General features: G+C 37.6%; 1 long non-coding RNA gene across 1 annotated transcript; it reads right to left on the minus strand.

Moving 5' to 3' along the window:
- Positions 1–463: 463 nt before the first annotated feature.
- On the minus strand, positions 464–13,328 carry LOC137758526 (uncharacterized). Its single transcript, XR_011073018.1, has 3 exons — positions 13,283–13,328; positions 1,328–1,421; positions 464–518 (listed from the first exon to the last, which is right to left on the minus strand). It is a non-coding gene; the product is annotated as an uncharacterized lncRNA (long non-coding RNA).
- Positions 13,329–18,355: the final 5,027 nt, after the last annotated feature.

Genomic DNA, 18,355 nt, shown 5'->3' on the forward strand with positions numbered 1-18,355 from the left:
GTATAAACGGCTATCACTCCTGCTTGATGATCAGTGTGCCAGATGCTAACTTCTGTCAAAGGAAGGAACTCATCATAGCTCCTCAGTCCAGTCAGCATATAAGACTCATGTCTGAAGGCAGTAGCTTCTGTCCCTGGGCTCTAGCTCCATATGATCATGCTCAGATGGACACTGGCCATTCCCTGGATATTGACTCAATACTGTTCTTATGGTCTCTCTGGCGACGTCTCCTCATTCTTCGTCCAACTGTCTTCTAAGTCTCTCTTATCTTTTTCTTCTCAGCCTTGGGAACCCATCCTTTGCCTTAAGGTAATTTTTCTCTTATCATTTATATCATCATCATATCATATATTCTCTCAAAATCTCATGTGTCTGTAGCTGAGTCATAATATGTAGGTTGCTAAACTCAAAACCAGCAACCAACTCTCTTTGCTTTCTTCTGTCAGTTCGCCTCCAAGGCAATTATGGAGAATGCTTAGCTGATTGAATGTGGGAAGGAACAAGGAATGAAGCAAATTCTGGAAACAAACAATGAATATTTCAAAGTATTATCCATCTTCATAATTTTTAATATTTGTTCCAACATTGAAATTCAAAGATACAATTCCTAAGTCCAAGGCTAGTGCTTGTTTCTACTAAACCACACCTCGTTGTGTTGCCTTTAGCTCATTCATTTCAATAACTTTTTCAACAACTCCAAGACCTTGGATTTCCAAATTGGCGTATTTCCCCTTCACCAGGACACCTCCCACTCTTTCTAAATCTCCATTCTCACTGTGGTGAGAGCATCCTGCTCTCTAGCTCCTGAGAAAGGCTGAATAACAAGAGACCTGCACCACCCTCTCTTAAGCTGCTGGTCTGCCTTTTCACAATTTCAGCCAACTGTCTCTGACTCAGCTCTCTGTCTGCCAGGCAAAGGACTTGTAGAAAACATCTCCTACTCCTTCTCTTCTTCCAAGGAGTACAGGATTAACAGATTAGCATGTAGTACACCTCAGCACAGGGCAGCTCCTTTTCAGTTTGTTTGTCTGGTATTAAAATGGGATGGCAACTAGCTTAAGGTCTGAATGAGTTCCTTCCCACAGATACCTGCCCACCCTCTAATACCCAGGTACACAGCAAGAATGTGGACTCTGCTGGCTGTTTGACTGGTCCAGCTTCCTTAATGCAAGTGGCTGCTTGTCTAACTCTGTCTCACCATTCCAGCTCTTTTCTTTCAATATTATAATGAAATAATCATTACAGAGAGGCAGCCAAGATTAGTGTGTAAGTTACTCTGTGTTTGCATCAGAAAAAATGTGGATGGAGTCCCAGTTCTGCTACTTACTAATTATGTGACCTTGGGCAAGTTATTTAACTTCCTCAATCTTCTATCTGCTCCTCTGTAAAATGAGACTGAAGGCACCCACATCACTGGATTGCTAAAAGGATTAAATAAAATAAAAATAGGTAAAACACTTAATGTCATACCTGGTACATGTTGCTCCATAAATGGCAGTCATAGTTATATTTTATTTTATTTAATAAAGATGTGCTGAAAAATACCATGCTTGGTACTATGGAAGTAGGAAAAGAAGGAGACATGGTCCCTGTCTGCAAAGAACATTGCAGACTAATGGGAGAGAGAAAATATCAAAGTAAGCAAAAGGAATGGGTGAAGGAGTGGTAAAGTTATGGGGAAAGAACTGAATGAAGATGAAGTTAGACCTACGCAGCATGGAGGAGGGTCCAGAGGGAAACTTCATTGCAAAGGTGTGGGAAAGGCTGCCTTGACATAAAGTTCCATCCTGAGGGCAACAGCCTTTCCCTATGTTTCTGAGATTCTCTTATTCAACAGTGCCATATCATGACCATGAACATGTATGCCTCTATTATTCTGTACTTTTTGGATACCCAAGGGTGAGTTAGGGGTCTCTAGGAAAATGAACAAAGAAGCATTTCTTTCTTCCTCATCCACCTGTCTTTCCCTTAACCACTGTGATTGTCTGGGTCATCTTTAGAAAGCTTAGATTTTTTTTTTTGACTGGATGGCAGTTCAGTCACAGGTAATTTCCTGGGCAGATTTTAGCCAACTCTAAAATTTTAAATGAAAATGAACTGAAGTGTATGTATGCCAAACTGAATGCATGTATGCCTTCTCTACACTAGATAAAGCATGCAGATTGTCTGAATGCCTGACCAGATTGTCATCACATGTGTGGGCTGAATAGTACATTGGGAATTGGCTGGGTCATTCTTCAACTGACTAGCTCAAAAGTTACAAAATTCTCCTGCTCCCCAAATGTCATAAGGAGGTAGTGGAGTACTAAAAAGAGGCTCAGAGCACCTGTATTCTAGTGTTAACCCAACGGTGATAATTGTATGTAACATCAGGCAAATTTTCTTGATTTCTTTCTCAATAAGCAAAATAGGTGAAATAACCCCTGCTGATGGCTCTGTAGAGCACGAATGTAATTTTCTTTTCAGAATGATACTTCTTATAAAATGGTAAGAAATGATAACTTCTGCTTGAACCACTTTACCCTGTTGTTGGGGAAATCAGACTATAGAAAGGAAAACATTGTATATATGTACATCTTCTTTATCCATTCCTCTGTCAATGGGCATTTAGGTTGTTTCCATGTCTTGGCTATTGTGAATTGTGCTGCTATGAGCATAGGGGTGCATGTATCTTTTTTAATTATAGTTTTATCCAGATATATGCCCAAGAGTAGGATTGCTGGATCATATGGTAATTCTATTTTTAGTTTTCTGAGGACCCACCATACTGTTCTCCGTAGTGGCTGCACCAATTTACGTTCCCACCAGCCTTGTAGGATGGTTCGCTTTCCTCCACACCCTCTCCAGCATTTGTTAGTTGTAGACTTTTTAATGATGGTCATCATTTGCTGTACAGCAGTAATTAACACAACATTGTAAATCAACTATACTTCAAGAAAAAAAAGAAAAAAAAGAAAGGAAAACATTTTGGCAACTTTGTCTCCAAGGCTGTCTTTTAAGTGTCTGAGAAGATTGACGATGTTCCCATTAAGATTTCTATAGGTTGGTCATTTCCTGTTCTTCCCGCCTTGCATGACAAGAATTCTGGGTGTCTGATTTCCCTCCTAAGTTGGTCCCTCTAGGCTGGTGAATTGGTTTTTATCATCCACCACATATACATCTATCAGGTCATTCATCAGCCACAGGTTTGCAATTGTAGTCGAGAGAAAATAGGAAATGAACTCTCTTCCGAGATTTGAGTTTCTCAGAACAAGGCATTTTGTAAATATGATAACCACATTTCAGTGTTCTTAAGTCATTCTAATGACTTCTCCTCGCACTTGGAATAAAACCCAGACTTGTTACTGAAGACTGCCAGCACTCGCATGCTTTTGCGCCGGCCTACTTTGGGCAATGCACATTATGATCTAGTCACATGGGCCTTCTTTCTCTTCTTCATACATGCCAAACCCACTCCTGCTCCAGGGCTTTTGCTCCTACTCTTTCCTCTGCCTGCAAAGCTTTTCCCCTAGATCTTCGCATGGCTGGCTCTCATTCCTTCTTCCCTATTCCTGTCTCAACACAAATCTCACTTCCTCAAGGAAGCCTTTTCTGATCATACTATCTGAGGTCCACCCCCTGCTCCACCCACATCACCATCTCATTCCTTTATAGCTCTTATCACAATCTGCAATTGAATTATACATTGTTTCATTCACTTGTTTACTCTGTATCTTCTCAGTAGAATGGAACCCATTTTCCCAGGGTGATATTCCAAATATTTAACAACCAGTATCACATGGCACTGATCAATCAGAATTGACCCTGGCCAAAGTCCTGGGACAGGGTCCAGGAGGCCCCCTAACCTGCCCTCCGACCTTTAAATTGTTGGTGTGTGGGGAGGCCCAGGATTCCTGAGGGAGGGGTTGGAGTAGATGAGCAATGCATGTTAATTAGCAATGCATATTAACTAAGCAATGCATGTGAACTATGTGCCCATTATTGTGGAAATATTTCAGTACCTTAGCAATCAGTATGACCATTAGTTTGTACTGTTTGAATATCAACCCTACTTGTCTCCTATATTCAACACTATTTCCCAGGCCTGGAACAGTGACTAGCATATAGCAATCCCTCACATGGTGACTTACTTGACTATCAAGTGTTGTCCACGTACGCTTTCTCTAACTTGATATTTTCTAAAAGAGCTATAAGGCGGCCTGGGTTCAAAGGTCACTCATAGGGTTAAGTAATGGTGTATTGAGGCCGTGTGGTCTACTTTAATGATAACTAATGTCTGTAACTCTTCACAGTTTACAAAAATCTACATGTCACTTGTCCATTTTATCTCCACAACCATGCTGGGAGGCTGGCAAGACAAGACATATTCATTTCTCCGTTGAGTAAACTCAGACTCCTATAAATCAAGTGATTGCCAAAGGGTAGGCAGAGCTGTGAAATAGTTCATGTCTTCTGGGCTGGGACCATGTTCTTTCCAGCTGGGTATGTATTCCGTCCCCAGCCCTGGGTAGATCTGAACCTGAGCACAGAAGCAGCTACTGGATATAGGTGTAAAGATTCTGGGCTCTACATCTAGGGTTGTATATGCCCTTATATAATAACAACTGTGGCTGTTTTACAAAATAGGGTAGTTCAAGCAAGAGTGACCAGCCTAAGAGGGTCTAGAGGAACCTAGAAACCCTGTCCAAGAGTTGGAGGAACAGGAAATGACCAACCTGGAGAAGTCTTCAGGGAGATATAATCTTCTCAGATGCTTGAAATCCAGTCTTAAAGACAAGATTGCCAAGACTTTTTCTCTGCAACTCACAGGGCAGAGTTAATACCAACAGTGAAAAATAATTGCAAAAATCAAGTTTTTGATTCAAAAATACATATTTACAAAAAGAGAAGTAATATAGCCTAGAACAATGTTTACCAAAATACAGTGTATTTTCTTAGCACAAAATGGTGCTAAGATGTTTTTATTTAGGACATGATTGAACATTTTGAAAATTTTCATTAGTTCTGAGTTTATTTTAATACATACTAGGGAAAATATATAACTAGTAGACAAATTTTGTGATTTCAGATATATAAGAAGTGGTTAAAGTAGATATTTTACTTTTTGCAAAAATGAAACAAAATCATTTAAAGAGAAATTTTTGGTACATAACAGCAAAGGTGATTTTCAGACATGTACAAATGAAATGATAGATGAGTGACTGAAGTCTGTGAAAATCATATTCTTTGAAACTAGCTCTATCACTTTTCATGGACTTGGAAATATTCTTCACATTATGATTCTTAACATTATAATTTCCTCATCTGTTTAATAAGTTTGTGGCAAGGATTAATAGTTCAATGCATGGAAAGTATTCAGCATAGTTTGGCATATAGTGAGAACTGCATAAATGTTAGCTATTGTTTTTATTTTTATCAACAACAGTGAGAACTATTGAACCATGGGCAGGTACCTTGTGAATCAGAAAGCTCCTCATCATGGAAGGTATGTAAACAGGACTAGGCAGGCATTTGTCAGGGATGCTGCAGGGGAGATTCCTATGTGGGTGGGAGCTCAGCTAGAACTTTGAGGTCATTCCAGCTGGGAGATTTCTGTGAGTCTGCCTTTTAGTGAATTCCAGGATGCAAGAGAGACTTGCAACTAGAGTTTTCCTACTACATGTTGGGAGGAAACTTAAGGTACTGCTCAACAGGACTCAAAGAGCCATTGCTCGGTGAGCACTATTGTTGGCCTTTTCACAACCCACGTCACTGTCAAGGAGAGCTGTCAGAGAACAACACAGCTATTGTCCCATAGTTCGTGCCCAACCAGGAAAAATACCCATTCTGTCCTCACAACCGTGGGAAAGGCTGTGAGCATTTCTCATGGGTACAGAGAGGACCCATCCTGTCTAACCCTCAGCTGGAACCTGGCCTTTACCCAGTAGTGACTGCTGACAGGCAATCAGGCCCACCTTGAGAGCTCGAGCTATGGGAAACACTTCTTTAAACAAGCTGAAACATGTTTCTCTGTAGCTTTCACCCACTTGTCCTCGTTTCATCTCCTTCAACCACAAAGAACAAGCCTCCCCATTGCCTCCAATGGGAATCCTTCAGAAGGCTGCAGGCTGATGGAGTGTTTGCCCTGTTGTTATTGATTTCCATGCCATTCTTCATTGTTCCCACAGATACTGTTTCTGTCGAGCATAGTCATTGACATCATGTTCTAATATAATTTGTCTCTGTCCTTATTTGAAGGCAAGAGATTGTGGAATCTGGGCCCCTTTTTCTTTATAAAGGGAGATGCTCTCAGTAGCAGTTCAGTTACACAGGATCCAGTAACTGTACTTATGTGATGCTGTTAATGACAGATCATGGTGTATCTGGTGCTCTTTAGAGGTCTGGCCCCCTTTTTTTTTTTTTTAATATATATATATATTTTAATTTATTTTATTTATTTATGGCTGTGTTGGGTCTTCATTTCTGTGAGAGGGCTTTCTCTAGTTGTGGCAAGCGGGGGCCACTCTTCATCACGGTGCGCGGGCCTCTCACTATCGCGGCCTCTCTTGTTGCAGAGCGCGGGCTCAGTAGTTGTGGCTCACAGGCCTAGTTGCTCCATGGCATGTGGGATCTTCCCAGACCAGGGCTCGAACCCGTGTCCCCTGCATTGGCAGGCAGATTCTCAACCACTGTGCCACCAGGGAAGCCCCCTGGCCCCCTTTTGAATTCTGCAAAGGATCCTAAGAGATCTCCTCTAGGTCTGCTACCCTAATTTGCATATGTAAATGACTGAGGATTCTAATGTCTAATTCAAATGGCATTGCTCTCCTGAGTTCCAGGATCACGTACAGCAGCCTGCTGGATATCTATGCATGAGTATCTTACAGGTGTTTTAATCTCACCAAGTTCAAAATTGAACCCATCCATTTTCTCTCTATGCCCCATCTCTGCAATAAGGATAGTAATAGTGTTTACTTCACAGTTCTAAGGATTAAATGAATGAACGTGCAGAAAGCACTTAGGATAGTAACTGATGAATTTACTTATGTATATTGCTATTATTGGAGGATATAAGAAAACAAATAAAATATAGTATGTTGAAGACTGAATGGCTATGTGGAAAAAAATGAAACAAGACAGATTGAGAAGTGTTGGTAGGAACAGGAAGATGCCACAGGGCAGTTTTGGAAAAACGATTATATTTTCCTCAGTGATCTTCTTTGGGAAATAAATGTCTGAAGAAATTCTTGGTATGTCCTTTAACATCGGTCATTCTGAGTCTTTTTAAAGATGATCAGAATGCTCAGCATGAGGGGCCTTCTCTCCTATAGCTGAAGTCACTTCTAGGTTCAGGATTTCTCCTCAGAGGAAGTGAGTTCATGATGAGATTAATTTCTAAGGAACAAAGATTGCATCTGGAGATGGCACCAGCCTGGTTTGTAACGGTTTATGCAAGTCAGGTGCCAACTTGCTGCCGAGAGGGATCTTGTGAACCTGGAAGGGTGATTGGTTAGGCACGACACGTAGAACATTGCTACTCAAAATGCAGTCTGCAGGCTGGTGCTGGTCCTCAAACTGTTACTGATCTGCATGTGATAATTGTAGGATTGGGAATAAGCATTTAAACAGCTGTTTATCAGTCTTATAGAGTGGCTTTATGTCTGTTAAATCTACCAGTAGAGAAATGTAGACTCATATTTGTCATATGCATGGTAAGGGACTTGAGTTATTTGTGGATTTTCGTATTCATGAGGAGTCCTGGAAACAATCCCCCACAGAAATGGAGGGTTGGCTGTGTATGTTTCATTTAATTTAAAGCATTGTGATGCATAGAAAACAAACAAGAAGAAAGAAAAGAAGTTGGTTCTCTATAACTAATTGTTTGAAAGTACTGAGGCAGTGTGGAGCCATGGGTTCTAGCCGTTCTCTGACACCAACTCATATGAGACCCTCGGCATCTCATTCTCCTTTGGAAATTACTTTCCTCATCCATGGATTAAAGGTCTTAGAATAGCTGATTTTTAGTTTCCATTTTAGCTTCACAGATGCCATAATCCCAAGAATCTTTAAAACATTTTTTAAAATAAAAATTGACTGAGTAAATCTCCATTGCTTGATTTCAAGCCAAATAATCCTTCTTTTTGGTAAAAACCTAACTACAGCATAGATTCTTTTTTTTTTTTTTAACATCTTTATTGGAGTATAATTGCTTTACAATGGTGTGTTAGTTTCTGCTTTATAACAAAGTGAATCAGCTATACATATACACATATCCCCATATCTCCTCCCTCTTGCATCTCCCTCCTTCCCACCCTCTCTATCCCACCCCTCTAGGTGGTCACAAAGCACCGAGCTGATCTCCCTGTGCTATGCGGCTGATTCCCACTACTATCTCTTTTACATTTCGTAGTGTATATATGTCCATGCCACTCTCTCACTTCGTCCCAGCTTACCCTTCCCCCTCCCTGTGTCCTCAAGTCCATTCTCTACATCTGCATCTTTAGTCTTTATTCCTGTCCTGCCTCTAGGTTCTTCAGAACCATTTTTTTTCTTTAGATTCCATATATATGTTACCATATGGTATTTGTTTTTCTCTTTCTGACTTACTTCCCTCTGTATGACAGACTCTAGGTCCATCCACCTTGCTACAAGTAACTCAATTTCATTTCCTTTTATGGCTGAGTAATATTCCATTGTATATATGTGCCACATCTTCTTTATCCTTTCATCTGTCGAAGGACACTTAGGTTGCTTCCATGTCCTGGCTATTGTAAATAGAGCTGCAATGAACATTGTGGTACATGACTCTTTTTGAATTATGGTTTTCTCAGGGTATATTCCCCGTAGTGGGATTGTACAGCATAGATTCTTAATGCTTTTCTTCAGATCCCCATTAGAAACATATTTTTTTCTTTGGGTGGTTATCTCTCAATCTGTCACTTTTCATTGTAAAGATCTCTTTGTCTTGCAGCACTCAGGTTTTCCCCATGAATTCAAATATTTTATAGGAAAAATTTTCTCTGCTGAGTGTTCATAGACTGATGATCTTCTTGAATTTGCCAAGAGTCCCTCTGAGGATGTTCTCTGAATAAAATCTAACCAGCATTATAAGGAGTTTGGATTTTATTCTAAGACTGAGGAGAAACCATAAGATGGTGCTAAGAAGGGGAGTGACATAATATAATTTATGTTTTCAAATATCACATTGGCTGATCTTCGGTGATTAGATTGTAAGGGTACAAGACTATATACAAGAATAGTTTGGCGGCTATTGCAGTAGTGTAGGCAGGCCATATGGTGGTTTAGCCTATGGGACGTAAAGAATAGGTCATGTTTTCTAGCTTGTTTACCAGCCTTGGCAGTGCCGTGTTGTGGAATTGCTTATAAATCCTATAAGTGGCTTTTCTTAGCTGGATTGAGATCATAGGTTTTTTTTTATGGGGTTACAGGTAGTGGTTTGTAGGAGTTAACATTAATTCACAAGAAGTCCTATTTTGGAATTATTGCTGAATGTCCTATTCATATGAGTGTATGGAATCAGAAAATGTGCAGGCATTGAATAACTATAGATGCAGCGTTTCAGACGGGAGAGGGCTTTTATCTTTCCTACTCATCCACTTAGAAAACAGAGGTCACAAACAAAAGTGCTGCAGTGTAGAAGCCAGAAGCCATCCCAGACAAAGTGCTGGCTTGTTGGGTTCTTAGCCCTGGGACTACCCAGAAGATAAAGAGGTCTGCCTTTGGAGATAGACTGTCTTCAGTCACGCAGACCCCACTTTAGCTGACTCAGCATTAGAGGACATGGAGCCATTTAACTCATTTTACTTTGGACTGTATGCGGGCATTTCACTGGGAAGTAAAATACTTAGAGGAAGAAATAAGGACTCCACCCAGGTAAAAGCATTCTGGTGTAATACAATTGATTGGAGATTTCCATCTGGGAAATATTTCCATCTGGGAAATATTTGATGACCAATATCAGCAACTACAGAGTGAAGAGAATAGTTTAGGATGAGGAAATAATCCATGAAACACAGGAAGAAAGGCAGTGGGAAGTGATACAAAAGTTTGAGCTGAGATTAAATTCCCCACTCTTTCCTCTGCTAGCCTCTAATTTCAGGTTGTTGTCTAATTATCAGAAGCTGTACCCCCTTCTGCAAAATGAGATAATTGCACATTTTATGACTGATATGAACATCAAGTGAGAACTAGATAAAATGTTTGTAAACTGTAAAAAGCCACAGACAGTTTTATTATAATAGTAAGGCTTCCACTGAATTGCATCAGACTAGCAATACTATTTGTGGAATTCATATGGCTTGCATGGTCACAGCGCTGCTAAGTGAAACTTGAAAGACACTGTGAGAAAATACCTGTAGGTGTGGAATTGCATAATGTGTAAATATGGTGATTTTATGTGTATGCATGTGTGCACTTGTTTGTACTAATACGTCAGTGTTATATTTACGCTCAAAATTAACTATATTTTGATGGGATGGGATCAGATGTAATATGGGACAAGGGTTCAGAGCAAGGGCTTTGGAATCAGAAAGCCCGGTGTTCGTACTCCAGCTTACAGGCTTTGTGACAAAATTACTTAATTTGCATGAACTTTAGTTTCATCAATTGCAAAATGGTTATAGTAATACCTACTTTAGGGTGTGGAAGTGAGAATGAAATAGGGTAAAGAATAAGAAACATTTAGCAAGTACTGAGAAAAATAGAAGACTCTAATACATGCTAATTGTTGTCATTGTTCTTGTTCTTGTTATTAATAACAAAACTCACTCTGTGCATATGTGTGGATGGTTGGAGACTGTTGCCTGAGTGACAGTCCCTATTATGGGACAGCTGAGCTGAGATGATCACTTGTGTGAGGAAGAAACATCATTTCTGGAGTTTGCACCTCCCTGGTCTGTGGAGGAAGTTTCCAGAATCAGAGTCAGAATTTGATTCTCTATTCCTTTTCTCTGCAGCCTCTAGAAATGGAAGAAGCTTGTGCGTTCTGGGAATTATGAATGAGAAAAACAAAGGAATAAAATTTTGTCTATAGCCTCTTCCAAAATCATTCAGTGAATTAAGCTAGATGAATAGGGAGAAAAACAAGGAAGGTGATGGTACTGATCCAGTAAAGAGGGTAGAGAAGAAATGACACATGGGCATAGTTGGGACAGCTGGTGGAACCATCTATAAGACTGAGTGGAGAGAGTCAGTAAAACATAGTGGTTACAAGAGGTGACTTTAAGATCAGGCAAAGCTGGGTTCAAATTCCAGTTCTATCACTAACTGTGTGTAGTCGGGCAAATTGCTTAAATTCTCTGTAAAGTACAAACTGGAAATAAAAAAACAACACACTTCTCACTGAGATGAGGTAATACAGGTAAAGTGTTTAGCAAACTGGTAATTTTGGGGCTACTTTTAATAGCAAAGAACCTGAAGTTTCTCCTTTGGAAACTTGTTATTCCCTAAAATGATTGGCTTATTTTTCTCTTTGGCATAGACTGATAAAGATGTTCATTTCAAAAATGAACATCTAGCTTATGACCTTTGGCAAGCAACATAATGTTTTCATGCCTCAGTTTCTGCATCTGTGAAAAGAAATTATAATAGTATTAATAACTGTTAGAGTGGTTGGAAGGATTAGATTAGGTCATCAACGTGACATTATTAGCACAGAGCCTGGAACATTGTAAGCCCTCACTAAGTATAAGTATTGTTAGTTATTATTATTAAATCATTCTGTATTATTCTTAAGGAAACAAAAGAGATTTTAAGTTTGTATTAAGATTTATTTTAAGATACACACCAGTTTCCTGAAACTTGGACTAAAAGCTTTGCTCAGAAAATACAACGGATCCTTATAAGATATGACCTGAATCTCAGTTTTTCTTTGCATAAAGCACATGTAATATTGCTGCTTCTATATCTGTTGTATTCTGAACCCACAAAACATAATTATACCTCATTACATGATGTTAATGAGAAAGGGAATGGTACCATCATGCTAATTTAAACCCAGCCAGTGGTCTACTCTCGTCTACCCTATTTGGGTCAACCTGTGGTTCTTCCAAGCCCATATCAGATACTCTTTCTCTTGAATTCATTTCTGGTAAATTTTGTAAACATTTTTCTCTTTTAAATACATTTAATTAGCATACTTTGAAAGTCTAAACAAGACATTCAAAATAAAATTATTTTAATATTTATAATCATTTATGGAGATACTAGCTAATGTTGTTCCATTAGTGCTATACTTTATAGTTAACCAAGTGGTAGAGTGTTATGTTTAAGAGCTTTTTTATTTATTGAGGTATAGTTGACATACAACATTATGTCAGTTTCAGGAGTACAACATAGTGATTTGACATTTAGATACATTACAAAATGCTCACCACAGTAAGTCTAGTAACCATCTGTCCCCATACTTAATCCTGGCTCTGGCACTCAGAGTATGTGATTCCAGGGATTGCCATACATATAGACTACAACATCAATGGTGCCAACTAGAGTTTTACACTATGACAGTTCTCACTGACATGTTATTTAATCTCTTGTGTCTTGGTTCCTTATTTATTCATTTGAAATCTATCAATAAAATAGGGTTTTTGTACAGTTTATTTAGGTTATCGAGATAAAATATTTAACACAATACTTGGCACATGGTAAACCATAAATGGGAGCTATAATTATTGTTTTCATGATTACTAACTCCCTTAAACCATAAGGCAATTCTCTGAACTTGATGGCCATTATTATATCCATTTTACAAATGAGAAAACTGCGGCATTGTAAAAAATGCATATTTTTTTCCAAAGCAGAAACAAAGTGTGCTTCTAGGCTGAGAGATTTTGCCATAAAATTAAATAGTATAATATTGTTTTTATATACTTGTATATTTAATTTTTATTTAAACTGTGATTTTTTTCTTTAATTAAATGGTGTTTTTTGCTGTTGTGTGAACATATGTGAAAAGTAGTGTTTAAAGCCTAAGCATGAAAAACAAAAAACAATACAAAAAAGGCCTAAGCAGGACTTCCTTGGTGGCGCAGTGGTTAAGAATCCGCCTGCCAATGCAGGGGACACGGGTTTGATCCCTGGTCAGGGACGATCCCACATGCCATGGAGCAACTAAGCCCGTGCGCCACAACTACTGAGCCTGCACTCTACAGCCCGCGAGCCACAACTACTGAGCCCGCATGCCACAGCTACTGAAGCCTGAGCACCTAGAGCCTGTGCTCCGCAACAAGAGGAGCCACTGCAATGAGAAGCCCGCGCACCACAACCAAGAGTAGCCCCCACTCACCGCAACTAGAGAAAACCCGTGCGCAGCAACGAAGACCCAACGCAGCCAAAAAAAAAAAAAAACGCCTAAGCATGAAAATAGCCGAGTGACTGTTTAAATAGCCGAGTGACTGTTTCACTGCTTTGGCCATGGAAATTTTGGTAGGAATATGCTACCATCTTCACATTCCTGAGGACTGAGAATCCTTAAGCAGGTTGACTCCCAGACACATCACTTTGAATGTGGCTCTCTTCTGATGACACCAAATGTAACAAATATGAGCCCTGACTATTACAATTTTTTCCCCTTACAGAATAATGTGAAAGTACACATTGGGAAACTATTTCCTTAGTCATTAGATTTGTTAATGGCAGGTATTAGTACTTTATTGGTTAAATGATGCATTTATTGTTGAGTGGTATTCTGAAAGGTTCTTTATAATGACAGTGAAAGAATTTGTAATATTTATTCATTGTGGGAACAGAATGACTCATGAGTGAGAGATATTAAGAGTCAAGAAAGAAAACAGCAATTTGTAAAAACTTGGGCAGGTCAACTTTATATTAGAATGATTTCTTCACATAGTTTCAATTTTGTGTTTTCCATTAAATAAGAAGTCTACTTCTTAATTGTATATTATTTCATCAAGTTGAATAATCTTTTAATAGTTTTGTTTTGGAAAAGTTTTGTTAAACACCAACTATATGGGATGCACTTGTCTAGGAGTTGGGGACCCATTATGAGATGAAACAGACATAATTCTTGACCTGACAATCAAGCAGGGAAGACAGATAATGAAATGAATGATTTTAGATAAATAAAGGGTACAGAAGGGTCATGTAGCAGGGAGTGTTCATCCTGTGTAGTCGGTCATGGAGGACCTTGCCTGAGGAAGTCATGTGCAAGTTGATATGTAAAAAATGAACAAAAATTAGCTACACCCTAAGGAAGGTCTGGTTCTGTGCATTCATTTATTCATTCATTCACTCATCCTTTTTTATGACAAATGTGTGTTGTTTTCCTATGGTGAGACATGCCGTGTTCTAGGTTCCAAGAACTCAGGAATGAACAAGCACTTCTTTTCTAAAACAAGGGAATAAACAAACAAGTAAAGAAATATATAAGATAATTTCAGGTCCTGGTAAAGAATAAAAAGGAGGAGGGAGGAGGAGAAGATAATTGCATAGGAAAATGTGTTAGGGGAAAATAATCTGGGAAGGTCGCTCTGGGGAAATGACCCTTAAATTAAGAGGAACCAGCCATACAAAGAGCCTTTTAAAGTTATTCTCAGCATTTTACCTTCCTTTCATTATTCACAAAGCTTCAGTAAATTCCAGTCAAAAAGTAGAGCCTTTGTTCAGGGATGTTTTGAATAGCAAAGGCACAACAGTTTGGGGAAACCACCTTCTCCAGCTGATAGCAAAGAGAGTAGCAATGCTATCTCCTCCAGACAACAATGTAACCAACAAAATATTAAGTTCCAAGGGTCACCAGCAACAGAGACTTTAGAATGGCAGCTTGATAAAGAGCTGAGGGCAGATGAACTAGAAGTTCTATTTCCTAACTACATAAATAGCAGGAATGGGGAAAATCTCGGAAATACTTGAGGGGCCTGTAAGGATGGATGATTTTTGACCAAAGGATCATTAATCCCATCACAATTTGGTTATGAAAAGGAAGTATACCCTCACTTTATTGTCACATCCTGGTGAAGCCTAGAGTAGGTAGATTATACTTAGCTATGGACATTTTATTCAACATACATTCAAATACTACTTATGCTATAATATCAGTAATTGCTAACACTCTGAACATTATTAGCTGTGTCACCCTCCCTTCTACATGCTTACATATGTTAGCTCATGTGATATAACATTTCTATGAGGGAGCTACTATTATTATTTTTTTCTTCTTTTTTTTTTTTTGTATTTTATATTTGAGGCAGAGAGGACTTACAGAATTTGCCCAAGTTCACAGTAGATGTTCAGGAGTTGAGTGCAGGCAGTCCAGATCCAGAGCTCTTAATCATTTTGCAAGCCTGTTCCTTATATGCCAGGTCTGTATTTCTTCCCCTCATCAGCTGCTAGGTAAGCATCAGTGTGGTATTCTTCACATGATGAGGAGCAAATTGTGGGAGAGAGAGGCGGACAGAGAGAGAGAGTGAGAGAGTGAGAAAGGAGGAGAAAGAGTGTGGATAGGTTACAACACCAGAATTACTCCATAAAAAAAGTCTGAAGAAGAAAAAGAGAAGCAGGTATTATTCCAGATGCAGGTCTTATTTCTCTTAAGTCTCAAAGCAAACAAAGAAACGAGGTATTTTTAGCCCTGTTTTACAGATGAGGAAATTAAGCTCAGAGAAGTTCAGCAGCTTGGCTCTGACTCATGCCATGTTCCCTAAGGATGTTTGTTAAAAAAAAAAGCAAAAATAAAGCCCATTATCTGACCTGTCTTCCAGCCCTAGATCCATGATACTGATAGGCTTTCACACATAAAGAAAAAATGAAGGAAGTTTTAAACAACATTTTATTGAAATATACTTGATTTACAATATTGTGTTAGTTTCAGCTGTACAGCAAAGTGATTCAGATATATATACGTTCTTTTTTTACATTCTCTTCCATTATAGGTTGCTACAAGATACTGAGTATATTTCCCTGTGCTATATAGTAGGTTGTTTTGGTTATCTATTTTATATATAGTAGTGTGTATATTTTAATCTCAAACTCCTAATTTATCCCTCTGCCATTCCCATTTGGTAACCGTAAGTTTGTTTTCTATGTCTGTGAGTCTATCTTTATTTTGTAAATAAGTTCATTTGAATCATTTTTTTAGTTTCCACATGTAAGTGATATCCTGTAATATTTGTCTTTGTCTGACTTACTTCACTCAGTATGATAGTCTCTACGTCCATCCATGTTGCTGCAAATGGCATTATTTCATTCTTTTTTATGACTGCATAATATTCCATTTTTATGACTGAGTAATATATATGTACACATCTTCCATATCCATCCATCTGTTGATGGACGCTTAGGTTGCTTGAAGGAAGCTTTTTTTAATGACTGCATAACATATATCTGACCTTATAAAAATCTACCCTCTACCAAAATACACTTCATAGAAGAAGTGAGGACACTTCAGTGTTCTCAGTGTGATTCTGAGAGCTTTACTAGTATCACACTGAGGATGCTGGAGTGTCCTTATTTGGTGCTAAGTCTAAACACACACACAGGAGGGAATAATGAAAATTCTTTTGTACAAAAAAAGTATACATATAAGTAAGAGTTTTAAGAAAAATATAAACCATGTAAGAGGCTTAACACAAAAAGGCCCTTTTATTAATTTAGGAAGGTCTTTAAATATGACTACTGCCTCTATCATAAAACATAAAAAAGAAAAGAAAAATCATCTTGATAAAGTTACATTTCCTTTATTATTATGATTATTTTCAGCCTTGTTCAGCTTTCTTCTAGCATTATATTTCTGATATTTTGAAAGTTTTGATATAAAGTCATTCATGTTGATGGCACTATTTAAAAAACTTATACTCCTTTAAATGACCATTTTACTAATGTATCCTCCCATATTACAAAGCTTATGCTACTGCTTTTTTCTTGATTAGATTCCATGATTTTTTTGGTCTATATTGCTAGTAATATTTAAGGAGCTGGGCTTGATTAATTTAAATGTGCTTATAATTTCTTATTACATAACAACTTTTCTTATTACATAACAATTACATAACAACTTTTATGTAATTGATTTTCTTTTTTTTATTTTCTTATAGTGCAGTTTTATTTTATTTTTTGCTCTGAGTAATTCTTTGACCAGATTCTATAAATACTAGTATGTAGGATTTTAATTTTTATTATTTTAAATATTTTTCAGTGGTCTGCTTTTGTCACAAATTTCTGTTTCATCTGCAATAGATTCATTTCTTGCATTAATATAAAACATTATATTTGTTTTTAATCACTTAAAAATATGTATAACACATTACACTTTATAATTCCTTTCATTCATAATGTTTTTGTATATTTTTAAATTATTATAACTTTATTATAAAATAAGCCTCTGAAACTTGCTTACTATGTTTTAATTTTCTCATATTTTTTTTCTGAGGTTGATATTGGCAACCTTGTTCTTCTTTTGTTTAAACATTATTTTAAAACATTTCCCCCCCCCCACCTTTTAAATTAATTAAATAGTAGTTAATTAATTTGTAATTTTGTTTTAGAAATGTCTCTTAAAAGCAGTGTTACTAAATTTCTTTTCAGGTACAGTTGGAGACTCCTTGCCTTTGATCAGGAATATTTACCCTTTATACTCACTGAATAAGTTTTCATAATTTGATATTTGTTATCTTTTTGCTTACTTCCTTGGATTTATTTATATTGATTGATTGACTATTAGTGCATGGACGATCTCCTTTTTTGATTTTATATTTAAAATTTTGTGTGAGGAAAAAGGTTTTTTTTATGCCATTAGTTATTTCCTAATATAATTTCAAACATTATTAACCATAAAATTATCTATTTATGCTCATATAAAATATATTTTAAACTTAATTTTATAGGAAAAAAAGACCATTCTTATTGGCATTTTTTTGTTTTGTTTAATCTGGAGAATGAAACCATCTATAACTACTTTTTTTAATTTGGTCATCATGACTTAGACTTCTTCAAAACATTATATTAATTTGGGATATTTATTAGCTCCGACTATTCCCTTTGCAGTTAATGCTTTATTTTATTTTATTCTTTCTCTAATGTTGGTTGGCTTCTTTGATTATTGTAAGATTTTTTTACCTTTAGTATTTAATGTGTCAGTTTTCTTTCACTGAGTAACAAATTATCACCATCTTACTGCCTTAAAATAACATAAATTTATTATCTCACAGTTTCTGTGTGTTAGGAATCCAGACAAGTGTTAGATGGGTCCTATGTTCAGGGCCTCACCAGGATGAAATCAAGATGTCAGTTGATGTTTAAATCTCATCTGAGGCCCTGGGTTTATTCCCAAGTCACTGGTTGTTGACAGAATTTAGTTCCTCACAGCTGTTGAACTGAGGCCCTCAGCTCCTAGAGGTCACCT

Source organism: Eschrichtius robustus, chromosome 2 (genome assembly GCF_028021215.1).
Source record: "Eschrichtius robustus isolate mEscRob2 chromosome 2, mEscRob2.pri, whole genome shotgun sequence".
NCBI classification, from domain to species: Eukaryota; Metazoa; Chordata; class Mammalia; order Artiodactyla; family Eschrichtiidae; genus Eschrichtius; species Eschrichtius robustus.